The 17,241-nt window shown below is 39.1% G+C and overlaps 1 pseudogene across 1 annotated transcript in view; it reads left to right on the top strand.

Annotated features, from left to right (window-relative positions):
• Positions 1–5,550: 5,550 nt before the first annotated feature.
• LOC101395310 (tumor protein D55 pseudogene) overlaps positions 5,551–17,241 on the top strand; it is a 59,539-nt pseudogene continuing 47,848 nt past the window's right edge. Inside the window, exons 1-4 of the transcript XR_015555353.1 lie at positions 5,551–6,573; positions 6,760–6,925; positions 7,457–7,512; positions 11,347–11,507. The product of XR_015555353.1 is annotated as a tumor protein D55 pseudogene (transcript). The remainder of the gene's footprint in view (positions 6,574–6,759; positions 6,926–7,456; positions 7,513–11,346; positions 11,508–17,241) is intronic.

Genomic DNA, 17,241 nt, shown 5'->3' with positions numbered 1-17,241 from the left:
TCTAATTTTCCTTTCAATTTATTCTTTCTTTTTTTTTTTTTCTTTTGTGACGAAGATCAGCCCTGAGTTAACATCTGATGCCAATCCTCCTCTTTTTGCTGAGGAAGGTTGGCCCTGGGCTAACATCTGTGTCCACCTTCCCGTACTTTATACAGGACATCGCCACAGAATGGCTTGACAAGCGGTGCGTAGGTGCGCGCCCAGGATCTGAACCTGCGAAACCCGGGCCGCTGAAGTGGACCATGTGCACTTAACCGCTACGCCACTGGGCCAGCCCCTCAATTTATTCTTTGACTCGTGTTATTCAGATGTGTGCCATTTCATTTCCAAATATTTGCAGATATATCAAATATATTCTGTTCTTGATATCTCACATTCCACTGTGGTTGGAGAACATATTTTATGTTATTTAATTCCTGTTCAATTTATTGATATTTATTTTGTGGCTCAGTACATGGTCTATCCTGGAGAATGTTCCATGTGCTATTGAAAAGAATGTATATTTTTAGTCATTGACTGAAGTGTTTTATACATCACTTGCATTGATTTGGTTGATGGCATTGTTCAACTCTTCTATAATATTGCTGCTTTCTTTCTTTTTTTTCTATCAATTAGGGACAGTAGGGAATTGAAATTTCCAACTATTGTTGTTGAATTGTCTATTTCTCCTTTCATTTCCATCATATTTTCTTTCATGTTTTTGAAGCTCTATTATTAGGTTTGTATGCATTTATAATTCTTATGTCTTTCTGATGTATTGATATTTTATCATATTGATATGGCCTTCTTTGCCTCTAGTAATATTTCTAGTTTTAAAATTTACATTGTCCATTGTTAATACAAGCCCTCCAGCAGTCTTTTGGTTACCGTTTGCATGATATATCTTTTCCATCCTTCTGATTTCAACCTATGTGTGTCTTTGAATCTAAGGTGTGTCTTCTGTAGATTGCATATAGCTGTGTCTTGCTTTATTAGCCATTTTGCCAATCTCTGTCTTTTAATTGAGTTCTTTAGACCATTCACATTTAGTGCAGTTATTGATATGGTCAGAGTTACATTTTCCATTTGGCTATTTGTTTTCTATGACTTCAGTCTTCTTTCTTCCTCTATTCTTTCTTTACAAATTTTCTGTTAAATAAAATTTTTAGTATATTATTTTAATTCCTCTATTGGTTATCTTTCACTATATTTTGAGCTGTTTTCCTGGTGTCTGCTCAAGAGATTCCAATATGTATCTTAACTTACTACAGTCTATTTCAAATTAATATTGTCCCATGAAATATAGAATGTTTTCTCCAATATAACTCTATTCCTTCCCCCGCTTGTGCTATTATTTTCATATATACTACATCTATATACCTTACAAAACCAACATGTGTTATAATTATTTCTTTATGCAATCTTATGTCTTTTAAAGAATTTAACAGAAGAAATGAGAAAATACATTTATAGATTCTTTTATTTTTAACCCAGATATTTATTACGTTTAGCACTCTTCACTTCTTCCAGTTGATTTGAGCTACTGTCTGGTATCATTTTCTTCCATCCCAAAGAATTTCCTTCAGTATTTCCAATAAATCAGTTCTGATATCAAGGAATTCTCCCAGTCTTTTTAAATTTAGAAATGTCCTTGTTTTACTTTTCAAATTGGTGGATAGTTTTGCAGGGTAAAAAAATTTTCATTAACAGTTTTTTCTCTCAGTACTTTGAATACATCATTCCACTGCCTTCTGTGGTCCATTTTGTCTAATGAGAAGTTAGACATTATTTATATTGATGCTCTCCTGTACATAGTAAGTTGGTTTTTTTCTTGCTTCTTTTAAGATTTTCTCTTTGTGTGTGGCTTTCAACAGTTTGACTATGATATGTCTAGGTATAAATCTCTTTGTAGTTATCCTACTTAGAATTCATTAAGTTTCTTGGATGTGTAAATTAATATTTTTCACCAAATTTGGGAATTTGGGGATCCACAATTTGAGGACATATATTAGATGAAATTTGGAAATTTTATTGGGAAAGGCTAGAAACTTGGATACTGGAATGAGAGCATGTCTTTGGATTCTGATATAGCCTAAACTCATTGGGCACGATGAGTACCCTTTGATCTCATAAGCAGTTGTTTCTTTCTGTGTGAGTCTATTCCTGCATTGCTGGTACTCAACGATAGGATGAATCTCAAAATCATTATCCTGAATGAAAAAAAACTACACACAAAAGAGTATGCACTGTATGATTCCTTTTGCATGAAACTCTAGAAAAGCTGAAACTAATCTATAGTGACAGAAATCCAAAGGGACAGCTCCCAGATGCAGCTGTCTGAACAGATTAAAGAGTGATCTAATATATTTGGGCTCTCAATAGAGGGAAAGTATCTCAAGTACTCACTAAGATAAGGTTTGAATACAAGAATATCTTCAAGAGGGACATTATGCTCCTGAATCTTTTATAAAATGATCACTACCCATATGAGGATGGATGCCAGGTAAGTACATCTTCTCCCCCAATTCCTGCTAGGATGGACTCAGTGTGAGATCAATATCAAGGTGAAGAAATTGTGTTCCTTCACTTAGGTGGATTTACCAAGCATCCAGGAAGCCCAAAGTTATTACCAGAGGAGAAGGATATTGTCAAACATCACTACTGGTTGGTCAGACAGATATTCTCTGCTCTGTACACTTTGCCTGGCAAATTAGGCCTTTGAGACTTACCAGATAGTTCAAGTACCTTGTACCTGGAACACTCTCTGCAATTTTAAGGCCTTGAAGGTTTACTAAAAGTCACTGTTTGTGAGGAGCTGAGAAAAAGAAGTGAAGATTAACTGACTTCTGACAGTGGTTCTCTCACTTTTCACTGTCTCCAAATCCTAAGGGGTGGTCCTAGTATAACTCACCACTGAAAGGGGATGCACACTCTTCTCAGGGCCTGTCTGTACAACCTCCCTTACTGACTCCAGGCCCATAATGGGAATAAAAAACCAGCTATTCTTGGAGGAAAATTGCAAGGTCTAACCCAGAAATAAAAACACAAAACACAAAAGGAACTCAAGATCTTGCTCAGTAGTACAAGTAGAAATAGCTAGCATATATGAGGGTGGCTCCTTAGGAAATTAGACCAGGAAGGATGAATTACTATGTTTGGATAGGGCCAAATTTATCAATACTCCCTGTGGACTCAGAAGCAGCCCATGCTGCATTTGACACCAATGAAATACATATTTCTTTAAAAGGATCCTGACAAATATTTTTTAAAACTCTCCACATTTCTGATGTGTAGCCAACTTTTGTGGTGACCTGAAGGAAACTGTGGTGGTGGCTCTTTGATCATGAAGTCTATTGAAATGAAATTGATGGGCACCCTACTAAGATACTTCTTTAGATATATATCTATATATATGAAATTCTGAGTCTCATGGGCAGAAAACTAACATGAGTCATCATAAGAGGGATTCAGATCCTCTTTCCCAATCCTTGATATATCCTACTTTATACACAGGAGGCTTCAACTGAAGGGGAGACTGGGTCTTTTTGACAAAATTCCTCGTAACTTAGTCACAAGTATATACAATTAGTCATTCCCCAAAAGTGCTGTGGTCCTCCCAAGGGAGACCTGTGGCCATATACCAGTCAAATCTCCTTCAAACTAAGTCTACCATGTATGTTGGCATCATTGGAAGATATGGCAACTACAGTCTCACTTACGAGTGGTTCTGAAATGAGCAGTGAAAAGAAATCTTCCCAGGGGTCAGAGTTTAAGGAGGTATATTTAGTTTGTGAAAAGAAGAGACATGTCCTGAGTTTAGATTTATCTTGATTCATGTCCAGTAGCTCAATGAGTGACCAGTAGTAGGGGGCTAGACAAGAATAAGACTGGAAAAATGATAACAAAAAGGTCTGGAGGAGATGTATGTGGATGGAATTCTCAGAATAGTTATTGAATGGGGTTTACAAATGCTTAACAGAGGCTAGGACATTAGAGGGAGGAGAACAAGTGAAGTTTGGGTATTTATTCCTCTGGCTCTCTGTGCTGAGCCATGTAATGGCCATTACAACGGTTCTCTTCCTAACGCCACAGCTCTCATAAGGGTGGCCTTTTGTGCCAGGTTCTGGTAAGATTACCTACCCTCACTATAGGCCCGGTGTGATAATGACTCCCTACCATCACTAGTTACAGGATGCTTCACCAACCCTACCCATGTTTTTAGAGCCTTGTTTACTAGACTCTTCCCGAGTGTCCCATTTTTTCTTGACAATTGACACCTGTTTCTTGAGGGGACCCTGACTAATAGGTCCCCACAACAACCCTGATCATAAACTCCATGGGAGTAGGGAATTTAATCTCTTTTATTTTATGTTGCTATCCCACCATCTAGAATGTCTATTGCACAGAGGTTTTCAATAAATGTTTGTTAAACGAACATATGAACAAATGAACACTTTCTCTACCTTAGTGGCCTTTATGTTAAAATTTATTATGATTGATTTAATATAGTTTGACCAGCATTTTTGTGCTTTTATTTGTAATTCATTAAAAAATGACAAATAATAATAAATGTCAGCAAAAAGCAAGCAAACTTGCTACGTGCACGGAAATCCAAGATAATTAACATAAAAATTTGGTGAAACACTAAGACAATTCGGCAAGAAACAATGTTAATGTTTAAAAACCAACAGCTTTCCTATAAACATCTACACTTAAAGTCCCTGTCTCCACTCGCAGCAGAACCTCCACACGGGGTTCCAGGGGTGCTGGGACGGGGCTCAGCGGTTGCTGCATCCGGTGCCGGTAAACGGTTGGAGGTCCCAGACTGAAATATTATAATTTTACAGCTATATAATTTCAGTCCTACATACTTCAGTCATGCCTTTCTTTTTTTTCAAAATAAAATTGCCCACATAACTCCAAAATTTTTTCACGTCATCTAAGTAACAGTAATTTTAATATTTTCTGTATCCCACCCATACTCAAGTTTCCCCAATTTATCTACAAATGACTTACGAAAAACATGCTATTTCAATCACGAGCCAATAGAGGACCACCTTTGCATTTGGCGGCAGAGTTCAGGTTTAACCCTTAATCTCTTCGGGCTCGGACAGAACCCGAGCACGAGACTTTTAAGACCCTCATTCCCCAGCTTTCTGAACTGCGCAGACGCTGAAAGAGGGCCTCAAGGGCGGACGCCGAGGCCTACGGGAAATGTAGTCTTCAATCCTTCCGGTTCACCGCGCGGCACTCTGGGAATGGCATCCTAGGCTCATTCTGCGCATGTGCAGCCGTAGCCCCGCCTCCTCATTCGTCTTCCCTGGACTCCGGGGAAGCCTTTAGGGTACCTGAGAGTCGTCTCAGAAAGTAAGGGGTGCGCTCGCGGGGTGACACTCCTGGGGACCGCTGCGGGGCGGGAGCCTATGCCTCGCGATGGGAGCGGGAAGTCTCTGGGACCCCGTCGCCCCCAGCGCCGCTGTGTGCGCCCGGGCGGGCCCTCGGCGGGGGGCAGGCCGGTGGGGGACCCGGCCCCTCGGGCTCCCGGGGCGCAGGTGCGGCTGAGCCCGTCAGGAGCAGGCGCCCCGGGCGGCCCGGGGTCTGCGGGGACCGTGTGCCTGGCCCCGCTGCAGCCCGACCCGAGAAAAGCACAAGTCGGCGGCGGGGGGCGGGGAGGTGGGAGTGCGTTTATAACGCGGGCGGTGACCCCGGGTCTGCGGTGGAGCCCGAGCTCTGGAGCCTGAAAGGCCCGGTAAGTCCCAGCTCTGTCACCTGTGAGCAGGGGCGACAGAGGGAACCTGGGTCAGGGTTCTCATCTGAAAATATTAATAATGACTGTCTCACGGCGTCGTTTTGGAACTTAGGTCTGTCATGCGTTGTAAAGTATTTAGACAAGTGGCAGGTAGTAAGCCCTGAGTAAGTGACAACTGCTGTCATAGTTAGAAGACGCTTTGTCTTTTTTCGCTGGAGGCTTACCGTACCCTCACAACCACCTGAACAGAAACCGAGGCTCAGCGGGGTGGAACGATGTGCTCGAGTCAGGAGCTAGCAGTGAGGGAGTTTGGATTCAGGGGCAGGTGTGCTTACTTCAGTCTCGGGCTTCGTCTAATATCACGCCTGCCTAAGACTGGCATCGCAGCCTTCACAGCACTTAGGAAAGTGGCCTGTCCCCGCATACCCAGGGGTGTAAGGGAAAGTGAATGCAGATGGAACCCTACAATGTGCCACTATTCTGGGATTTCTAGTGTCTCTTCAGGTACAAAGGTCAGACAGAGGTTCCTGGCCCCTTCTGCATTGACAGGCTGCCTTTTAAGTCTGGTATTATAATGAATTTCAAGAATCAGGTGTTTGCCCCTAAAATGAATTTGTTTCTCGGAGCCACACCCCAGTTGCCTTGAAATGAAGTAACCTTTGTGAGGTAGGAAGCAGGGGCCTCTGTCAAGCAGTCTTACCTGGAAGAGAGCACCTCTCTGACCTTAGATCCTTGTCTAGAGCTTCAGAGCAGAGACAGAAGAGCCCAGGAAGGAGCAGATCTGATCCGCTTGCTCGGAATGAGCCAGACTTAATGATGATGCCACCTTCAGGAGCCACCACACTGTGAGTGAGGAGTTTGGGCCGTCTTTGAGAAGAGCAGGGAGAGCTGGGGTGGCCCAGGGGCAGGCTGCTCAGGGAAGGCTGCTTTGTTGAAGAGCTTGTGAGGGCGAGGTCCAGGGGTCAGGGATAACCAGGCAGAGGGAGGAAGTTCTGTCTCCAGGCCCCTTAAATGCCCCCCGCTCGTTACAGATGCTGCGCTGCTGTCACAGGTGTCCATCACCACATGTGACATTAATGACATTATCTTGAAAACTTTAAAGACGTTGGGCCTGAAAGTTTCAGTGACTTGTCCAGGGAAACCCAGTTTGTTTGTGACAGAGTCAAAAGGAAAACAGTGCAGTTCCCTCTCTCACAGGTAAGGCACCAAAAAGATCTTACCAAAGGGCTTTTTGGGAAATGAATCCCAGCTGAAACAAACAAACAAAAATTCCTGCCTTCAAGCATCCCTTCCCTTTTACTAGGCTTTCTGTGGATTGTCTATACCCGGAGGGTAAATAATACGAGAAAAATAAATAAATGATGCATAGTGAGAATTTTTCTTCTAAGTTAATTTTAATGAAAGAATACTATCTTATCCTTTGGTGTACTTTAATTCAGTTAACCTGTTTTTATTTCTTTGTGTTAGTCAGAAGGACATGTGTTATCGTTAAATCAATCAAAAGTTTATGTTCACTCGGTAAAAAACTGCAGATGATCATTTCAGAGTCACACAAAGACAGTGGTGGCACCTGCCCATGATCCTTCTCGTGCCTTTTCAAGGCCCAGAGGGCCCTATGTCTTTGGGGAAGATGATCCCTAACTGGGGTGCTGAGATTTGGGGGAGTGAATCTAGGAGCTGTAAGGCAGGTCAAATCTCAGGACCCCCGTCTTCTTTCTGTCCCCTCAGCTGAACCACAGTTCTCTACACTCTCCCAGGAGCCACAGAAAATGAACATCCCTCAAGTGAGCTCTTTATTCATTCCCCACTTTGTATTGTAGTGGATTTAAGGTTTGGAAGGATCCATGCATGAAATGGAGAAGGAGAAATAGCAATAGGTCAAGTCATTCTTGATGGAAAATATACCCTGTTTTACTCTTTAACTATGATGTTTGCTGTCAGCGTTGGGTAGGTAACCTTGTCAGGGTAAGTAGGTTCCCTCCAGGTACCCGTTTGCTAAGATTTCATATTAGTCCTGAATGTGCAATGCACTATGTTGATTCCCTTTTCTGCATCTATTGGAATAAAGCTATAGTTTATTTCCTTTAATCTATAAATACTGTAAACGGTATAAGGGATTTTCTAATATGAATTTGAATTCCTGTATAGACCCTAGTTACTAAGTGTGGTAAGTTGCTTCTTACATATTTTCCTAGGGCTTTTTGCTAACACTATATTTAGTAGTTTTATTTCTGTATCCACAGGTTGGATTAGACTGTACTTTCTTGTTTCTCTGTCCAATTGTGGTATCAAGGTCATAGTCTCATAAAAGAAAATGGTCTTGCTCATTTTCTTTTCTAATAATTTAGATGAGAAAATTGTGTTACATGTAGCTTTTATGAAACTCACCTATAAATTTGGGCCTTATGAAGAGTTTTTGCTTGAATATTTTATTGAATTAGTTGATTAGTTATAAGCCTATACCAGCTTTGTATTTTTTTCTTGGTATTACTTTGGTCATTACATTTTCATAGAAAACTTCATTTTTATTTATGTTTCTCAATGTATTTTCATGAACTGATTGATAGTACTCTCTTAGGATTTCAGTCTTTTATCTCTTATATCAGTAATTTTCTTTTTTGATCAGCTTTTAAATTTTATTTTAGTATAAAGGCTGCTAATCGAAAAAGGACAGAATATGTTCTAGTTGGCCCAATCTGAAACCTAGAATTTCAGGGTTGGAGGGTCTTCATATTTTGTGCTGGCAGCAGACTCTAGACGTTTGGAGTAGAGGAACATGCCCTTGCCATATTTGCGCTCTCCAGCTTTGCACAGCCACCTGTCAGCACCATTTGCTGACAAGACTGTCCTTTCTTCACTGAATTTGGCGCCTCTGTGGGAAATCAACCAGCAGTGTATGTATGGGTCTGTTTTGGACTCTGTTTACTTCTGATGATCTGTGTTAATCCTTTTGCTAATACCACACTGTTCTGATGAGTGTCTCTTTACACTAAGTCTTGAAATCACGTAATGCAAGTCTTCCAAGTTTGTTCTTTTTTAAAACTGTTTTTGATATTCTATGTCCTTTGCTTCTTTATAGAAAGTTTTAAAAATCACCTTGTGTATCTCAAAAAAGCCTGCCGAGATTTTGGTTTTGATTGCACAGAATCTATAGAATTTGTGGTATAGACCACTTTGGGGAGAAATTACATCTTGATCATAATGAGTCTTCCAGTTCATGAACACAGTATCTCTCTCCATTTAGTTAGGTGATATGGAGGGTTTGGGTTTTTATCATTCTGAGTCAAAAGGATAGGTGTGAGTCAGAGTTTGAAAGAATAACTCTGTCTACTGTTGGAAGGTAGACTCTGGTAGGGCAGTGGTGGAAGCAGGTACAATATAGGGGTCTGTTTCTGTAATCCTAGCAAGAAATGATGATCATAAGGGTGTTAGTTACTTTGAAGTGGTCAGGTTGTGGGTGTAATTGAAGGTAGAGCCAACATTCTGAGAGCGCGTTTCCTCCACACAATCTTGCAAATAGAGTGTGCATCCAACTTTGGATTTTTACCAATGTGACTTAAAAATGGTCTCAGTTTAGTTCATTATATTTCTTTGTTGTTGAATTCTTTATCCCTTACCCATTCTCCTAGTGATGTGCTGATTTTAATGACTGTATCCAGTATACCCTTATAGCCATTTTTCTGTGATATAAATTGCATAATTTTCTTACAGTTTTTTCTATTTTTGTTTTGTTCATGACTTTTTTTTTTTTTTTTGGTCATAAAGGCATCTGATTTTTATGTTGTCAAATTTATACTTTTTTCTTTTCTGATTCCTGGATTTTCAGTCATAGTTGGGCATCTGCCACTCAAACACTGTAAAATCATTTTTCTGTGTAGTCTTCTAGAATGTGATTTTATTTTTTGCATTTATATCTTGAATGCATTTTAATTTTATCCTGCTCTATGGTGTGAAAGAGAGAACTATCTTTTCCCAGGTGGCCTCTGGCGAGCTATCCCTGTGATATTAGTGTCCAGCCTTTCCTCACTCATTTGAATGATGTCAGCTGTATTCAAATAGGAAGTTTACTCTGTTACTCATTCTTCCCACGATACACTTTGTTCCAGGTCTTTTTCAGTTGAAGTTTGGACGTCTTTCTGGGCTCTCATCAGCGCCCTGCTCCTTCTGCCCACTTCTCTGTTTGCATTAGATTGTGGGCTACAGTGTCCTGTCTTTCTTATCTAATACTATCTTACACTCTATCTTCCAGAATTTGTTCAGATTTTCAGGTCTTCTGCCGGGATGTTTCTCTATAGTCCTTTTTTGTCATACTTTTATAGTAGGTTTTGTGTTTGACCTCAGTGTGTTTTTGGAGGCAGGGGATGTAAACGTGTGTGCTCAGTGTGTTCCTTTGAACTAGAGGAATCATTTATGCTTCTAATTCTCTCTTAATTTCCAGTGGTCTAATCTTTCTGCTTTATCTTTCCACCATTTAGAAATTCTTTCTCAGCCTTCATGGCCTATTTTTCTACCTACCTCTTCAATTTTGCTGTTTCGCTGGATTCTGTATTTGGTGACTTTTCTCTCCTCAGTTTCTATGTCCTTTCTGAGCCAGCCCTTTTTCTCTGATGATTTCAGTTACCATCTTAATGACTAATGTCTTCTAATTTTCATTTTAGACCTCTCTCTCTGTTCCAAAATCATGCAACAACAGTGAAATAAATAATTCCATCTGTAGGTTCCACAGGCATTTTGGGTGGGTGCAAATGAAAAACATCTGCCTCACTGTGACCCAACCTCTGACTCTTATTTGTTGTTCCAGTCTCTGTGTATGGCCTCAGCATCCACCCAGTTGCTTGTGCAGCATCTCTGTGTATAGCTGCACAAGAAAATAATGACCAGGTTTTGTTTCCTATAAGGATTAGTTTCTCATTCATTATCTTTGTTGCTTTGCCTTAATATAGGTCATCTCTTAAATTAGGTCTTTTGTTTTGCTGCTTAAGGTATTGTCCACTATTCATATAGAGTAATGGTTCCTAACTAGAGTCAGTTTTGCCCCCCAGGGGACATTTGGGAATGTTTGGAGATATTTTTGATTGTTACAACTGGGCATGCTACTGGCATCTAATCAGTAGAAGACAGGGATACTGATAAACATCCTAAAATACACAGGAGAGTCTTGCAAAGAAATAGCATCATCTGGTCCACAATGTCAGTAGTGCCAAGTTGAAGAAACCCTGTTCTAGAGCATTGCTCCTGAAATATAAATCTGGTGGTGTGTCATACCTCCCTTGTAGATCTCCAGGTTGGTGTGTGTATAGTCTGCAGAGTGCTCAGCATAATCCATTGGTGTATGGGAAATGTATACAGGAATCCTATCTATAATAACTTTACCTTAAAAAATAAGGCACTAAGTTTTCTCATTAAGTGACAATATATGTGTATAAGCTAAAAATAAATATAAATAAATCAGAGCATGAGAATTAATTTTTCTTACTAATTGTGTACATATCCACAAAGTATAAGACAGAATTAGGGCCCCGTGTTAGTCATCCTTTATAGCATTTTGTTTTAAATTCTGAACAGTAAACATAGTACGACATAGTTTCCAAAAGTATTTTCTATGTTCCTGACTCTAGACCCTCAAGTTGATTAAAAATGTGCTGTTACAGGTGTCAGTGTCGTTCAAGGACGTGACTGTGGAGTTCACCGGGAGGAGTGGCGGCAGGTGGACTCTGCGCAGAGGACCCTGTACAGAGATGTGACGATGCTGGAGAGCTACAGCCACCTCGTCTGCGTGGTGAGCAGACCTTACCATGTGACTCCCTTTAGACTGCAAATTCTGTTTTTTCTTTTTTAACTGTTAATCACTTTTGTTGAGGTGTATTTAACATAAAATAAAACTCAGCACTTTTCAGTGTACATGTGAGTGAGTTTTGAAAAATGATGCAGTAGATGACCATCATCAAAATCATGATTTGGAACATTTCCATCATCCCAGAAAGATCCTTCTACCCCTTTGCATTGAGTCCCCAGCCTCCACCCCTACATCTCAGACCCCTCAGAGCAATCACCGATCTGCTTTCTATTGCAGTAGTTTTGCCTTTTCTCGACTTTCATGTAAATGGAATCATAAAGTATAGACTGTCTTTTGTCTGGCTTCTTTCACTCAGCAGAATGCTTTTGAGACTCATGCATGTGTGTATCACTAGTTTATTCTTTCTGTCCTGTGTAGTGTTCCTTTGTGTGCATAAACCACAGTTTGTTATCCTTTCAGTTGATGGACACATGGGTTTTTTTCCACTTGGGGCAATTATGAATAAAGCTACTATAAACATTTACATACAGGTTTTTGTGTTGACATGTTTTCTTTTCTCTTGTGTAAGTACCTATCAGTGGGCTTGCTGGGTCTTTTGCTAAGTTTATATGTAACTGTATGAGAAGCTACCAAATGTGTCCAAGCTGGCTTTACTGTTTTTCATGCCCATGAGCAATGTCTGAGAGTTCTCATTGCTCTCTGGTTACCAACAGATGCTTTGGTAACTCTTAACTATTTTTAACCATTCTAGTTGTTGTCTCATTGCATCTTACTGAGTTTTGATTTGCATTTTCCTGGTGACTAACAGTGTTGAACCTCCTTTCATGTGCTTTTTAACCATTCATAATTCTCTTTAATGAAGTGTATGGTCACATCTCTAGCCCATTTTTTGTTGAGTTTAGTTTGGTTTTTTGGTCTTATTGTTGAGTTGAAGATCAGAGCTTTATCAAATATATGTTTTGCAAACATTTTTTCTGCATCTCTGGCTTGCCTTGTTAAGAAGAAAGTGTTTTCAGGTTGTTTTTGATTTTTACATATACTTTAAAAAACACTTTTTATGTGACATAATTATAGATTCACAGGAATTAGCACTGTTGTATTCTTCAGTGGTTATGTCTTACATTCTTCAATTGGTTTCTCTCAATGGTTGTGTCTTACATAATCATAATACAGTCTCAACATGAGTAAACAGACACTGGTACAATGTAAGGATCTATGAAATAAACAATTTGAATAACTCTATAACTATAAAGGAAAAGAATTCTTCATTTAAAAACTCCCAAGAAAGAAATCTCCAGACCCAGATGTTGCACTGGAGAATTCAACCAAATCTTTCAAGAAGAATCAACACCAATTCTACAAAATCTCTTCCAGAAAATAGAGGAGTGGGGAACACTTTCCAGTTCATTTTCTGAAGTGAGTATGATCTTGATACCAAAATGAGACAAAAATCAGTATAAAAATAAGAAAACTACAGAGCAGTAGTCTTCGTGAATATATATGCAAATATCCTTAACAAAATATTAGTAAACAGAATTCTGCAATATATAAAAAGAATTATACACCATAACTAAGTAGCATTTATTCCAGGGATACAAGGCTGGTTCAGTGTTAGAAAATCAATCAATGTAATCTACCTTATTAACAAGCTAAATAAGAAAAATTACAGAAAATTTAATGCAGAAAAATTATGACAAAATTAAACACCCATTCATGATTTAAAAAAAAAAACCCCTCAGAAAAAGAGCAAAAGAGGGGAACTTCTTCAACTTGATGAAGAAAACCTACAAAAAGTCTCCAGTTAACGTGATGTTTATGGTGAAATACTGAATGCCTTCACTCTAAGATCACGAGCAAGGTAAGGATGTCTGTTCTCAACACTCTTATTCAACATAATGTTGGAAGTTCTAGCCAATGCAATAAGGTGTAGAGATCAGAAAGGAGGAACTGAAACTGCCCCTTTTTGTAGATGACATGATTGGCTACATAGAAAACCTCAAGGAATCCACAAAAAAAACTCCTAGAACTTATACGTGAATTCAGCAAGGTCAAAGAGTATAAAATAAGCATTAAAAATCTATTGTATTGCTATATCTATCAATGAGTACATAGACACAAAAATTTTAAATGCAGTATCACTAAAAATCACTAAAAAATAAAATACTTAGCTGTATTTTTACAAGACATGTAGAGGACTTGTATGCTGAAAACTACACAATGTGATGAAAGAAATTCAAGAAGACCTAAATAAATGGAGAGCTATACCATGTGCATGGGTTAGAAGATTCAACATACTAAAGTTGTCACTTCGCCTCAAATTTATATACACATTTAACACAATTGCTATCAAAATTCCAGAAGATTTTTTGTAGACAAGATTTTCCACAATTTATATGGAAAGGCAAAGGAACTGGAATAGCTAAAACAATTTTGAAAAAGAAGAATAAAGTGGGGAAAATCAGTCTACCTAGTTTTAAGACTTAGCTTACTGTAGCTACAGTAATCAAGGTTATGTGGTATTAACAGAGAGATAGATACAAACATCAATGGAACAGAATAGAGAACCCAGAAATAGACCCACACAAATATGTTCAATGAATGTTTAACAAATTATAACAGCAATTCAATGGAGTAAAGTAGCCTTTCAGTAAATAGTGCTGGAGCAGGTGCACATCCGTAAGCCAAAAAAAAAAAAAAAAAATGAACCTCAGGCTAAGTCTCACACCTTATACAAAAATTAACTCAAAGTGGACTGCAGACTTAAATGTAAAATATAAAACTGTAAAACTTTTAGGAAAAAAAGGGAGAAAGTCTTCAGGATCTAAGACTTGGCAAAGAGTCTTTAGAGATGTCACACCAAAAATATGAACATAAAAGGAAAAATTGATATATTGAACTTCATCAAACTTGAAAGCTATTGCTCTGCAAAAGACCCTGTTAAGAGGATGAAAAGACAAGTGATAGACTGGGAGAAAATATTTGCAACCCACATATCCAACATAAGGCTGGTATCAACATTATACAAAGAACTCTGGTAACAGTAAAAAGGCAAACAACCCAATTAGAACATGAGCAAAAACATGAAGAGACATTCCACCCAAGAAGATATATAGATGGCAAATAAGCACATGAAAAATGTTCACTATCATCAGTCATTCAGATTAAAACCACAATGAGATATCACCATGATGGGTAAAAAAATTTTAAATAATGACAATACCAAATGCTGGCAAGGATGAGGAGAAATTGGATTATTCATGTATTGCTGATGGAAATTTAAAATGATACAGCCACAGTTGACAGATTCTTAAAAAACTAACCATGCAACTACCATACAACTCAGTGATTACATTTCTGGGCATTTGTCACAAAGAAATGAAGACTTATGTTTCACAGGAAAACCTGGACACAAATGTTCATAGAAGCATTATTCGTAACAGCCAAAACTGGAAACAACCCAGCGGTTATTCAGCTTGTAGTTAAACAAACTGTAGTGTATCTGTGCCATGGAATACTACTCAGCAATAAAAAAGAATGAACTATTGATAGACACAACAGCCTAGATGAGTTTCCAGAGAATTAAGCTAAGTAAAAAAAAAAAGCCAGTTCAAGCAAGTTATATAGTATATGATTCCATCTTTATAAAATATTACTGAAATGGCAAAATTATAAAAATGGAAAACAGCTTAGGGGCGGATTAGGGGCAGGAAGAAAGTGAGTGTGTGTATAAAATGGCAACATGAGGGATACTTGTGGTGATAGAAATGTTGTATGTCTTGACTATATCAATGTCAATATCTTGATTGAGGTATTATACTATAGTTTTGTAAGATGTTATAATGGAGGGAAACGATAAAGTGTACATGAGGTCTCTCTATTATTTCTTACAACTGCATGTGAATCTACACTTAGCTCAAAATAAAAAGTTTTAACTTCAAAAATCTCAAAATAAATGTGTTTGTTATCTTGATTGTGACAATTTCATTATCAAAACTCATTAAGTTGTACACTTTAAATACGTTTTATGGGCCGGCCCCATGGCTTAGCGGTTAAGTGCACGCGCTCCGCTACTGGCGGCCCGAGTTCGGATCCCAGGCACGCACCGACACACCACTTCTCCGGCCATGCTGAGGCCGCATCCCACATACAGCAACTAGAATGATGTGCAACTATGACATACAACTATCTACTGGGGCTTTGGGGAAGAAAAAAAAAAAAAGGAGGAGGATTGGCAATAGATGTTAGCTCAGAGCCGGTCTTCCTCAGCAAAAAAAAGAGGAGGATTAGCAAGGATGTTAGCTCAGGGCTGATCTCCCTCACCAAAAAAAAAAAAAAAAAAAAAAAAAACTGAAAAAAATAAATAAATACCTTTTATTTTTTATTTTTTGTGTGAGGAAGATCACCCCTGAGCTAACATCCAATGCCAATCCTCTTCTTTTGGCCGCGGAAGATTGGCCCTGGGCTAACATCTGTGCCCATCTTCCTGTACTTTATATAGGATGCCGCCACAGCATGGCTTGACAAGCGGTGCGTCGGTGCGTGCCCGGGATCCAAACCTGCGAACCCTGGGCTGCTGAAGCAGAGCGCGGGCACTTAAGCGCTACACCACTGGGCCGCCCCCAAATACGGTTTATTTTTGCATGTAAATTATGCCTCAGTAAACCTGGGTGGAAGGGAATAACAGTATTTCTCTTTCTTTTCTCCTCCTGAATAGTTCAGTCTTACAGCCATTAGGTGAGCCAAGGATAATAGGCATCCACACCAAAAGGGGGTGGAGGGGGCAGGTAGAGAGGTGTTGCAGTGTCCCAGAGCAGAGTGTTGGAGCCCAAGCAGGGTGAAGAGGGGCTTGGCATAGACTGGTTGCCTGGTGCAGGTGTTGCTGTCTACACAACACAGCTGCCAGGCACGTTGATGTCTAAGCACAAGTGATAGAAGAGGACAGCCATACATGGAGGGGACAGTAGTGATGAGAGATTGCTTACATACAGATCGATCATGTAAATATATTAAGGATAATGGAACCGTATTTCTCATTATTGGGGAAAGAAATTACAGACATGGAAAGGGAGAAAATTAGAATGAACCCTGTGATGTTGGATTGCAACTTGGAGGTATTGGTGTCAACTCACGACATTCAACATATAGCTGTATAGAGAAATAAGATTAAATATGTGAATGCGTGTGTGTATATATATACATATACATATTTCCTAGCTCTGTCCACTGAGAGTCGCCTAGAAGCAGCAACATCCTAATAATAATGAGTACATCTAACACCCTGACCTTGGCTTCTAAATACCATTGTCCATGAAAGCAATCAGGGCTACTTGAAGAAACGCATGAACCCAGGGCTGATGCAGGGAAAAGTATACGATGAGCTTGAAACATCCTATTGTGTCAGAAAATAAGAAATGCTAGAAATCAGAAGAACACAGAAAGCAGGTTGAAGTAACTAGCTCAATCGGTGACAATTTGGGCACCAAAATAAATATTGATAGTAACAGATTGAATTGAATCAAGTAGGAAATCAAGAGTCTGTATTGATATAAATAGCAAGTAAGTAAATAAGTAAATAGAAAATTTGATGTGGAGTGGGATATTTGATCTTAATGGCCGTGCTTTAATTTTGACTCAGATAATGTGAACATATATTACTAATATGATTAAAAATTAATTTCCACGATACAGCACATGACCTAAAGGATCTTACAATCTA

The sequence above is a fragment of the Ceratotherium simum genome, chromosome 20 (genome assembly GCF_057802395.1).
Source record: "Ceratotherium simum simum isolate JZ-2026a chromosome 20, ASM5780239v1, whole genome shotgun sequence".
Classification (NCBI taxonomy): domain Eukaryota; kingdom Metazoa; phylum Chordata; class Mammalia; order Perissodactyla; family Rhinocerotidae; genus Ceratotherium; species Ceratotherium simum.
Note: the sequence above shows the minus strand (reverse complement) of the source record. Positions and strands in the feature narration are given on the sequence as shown.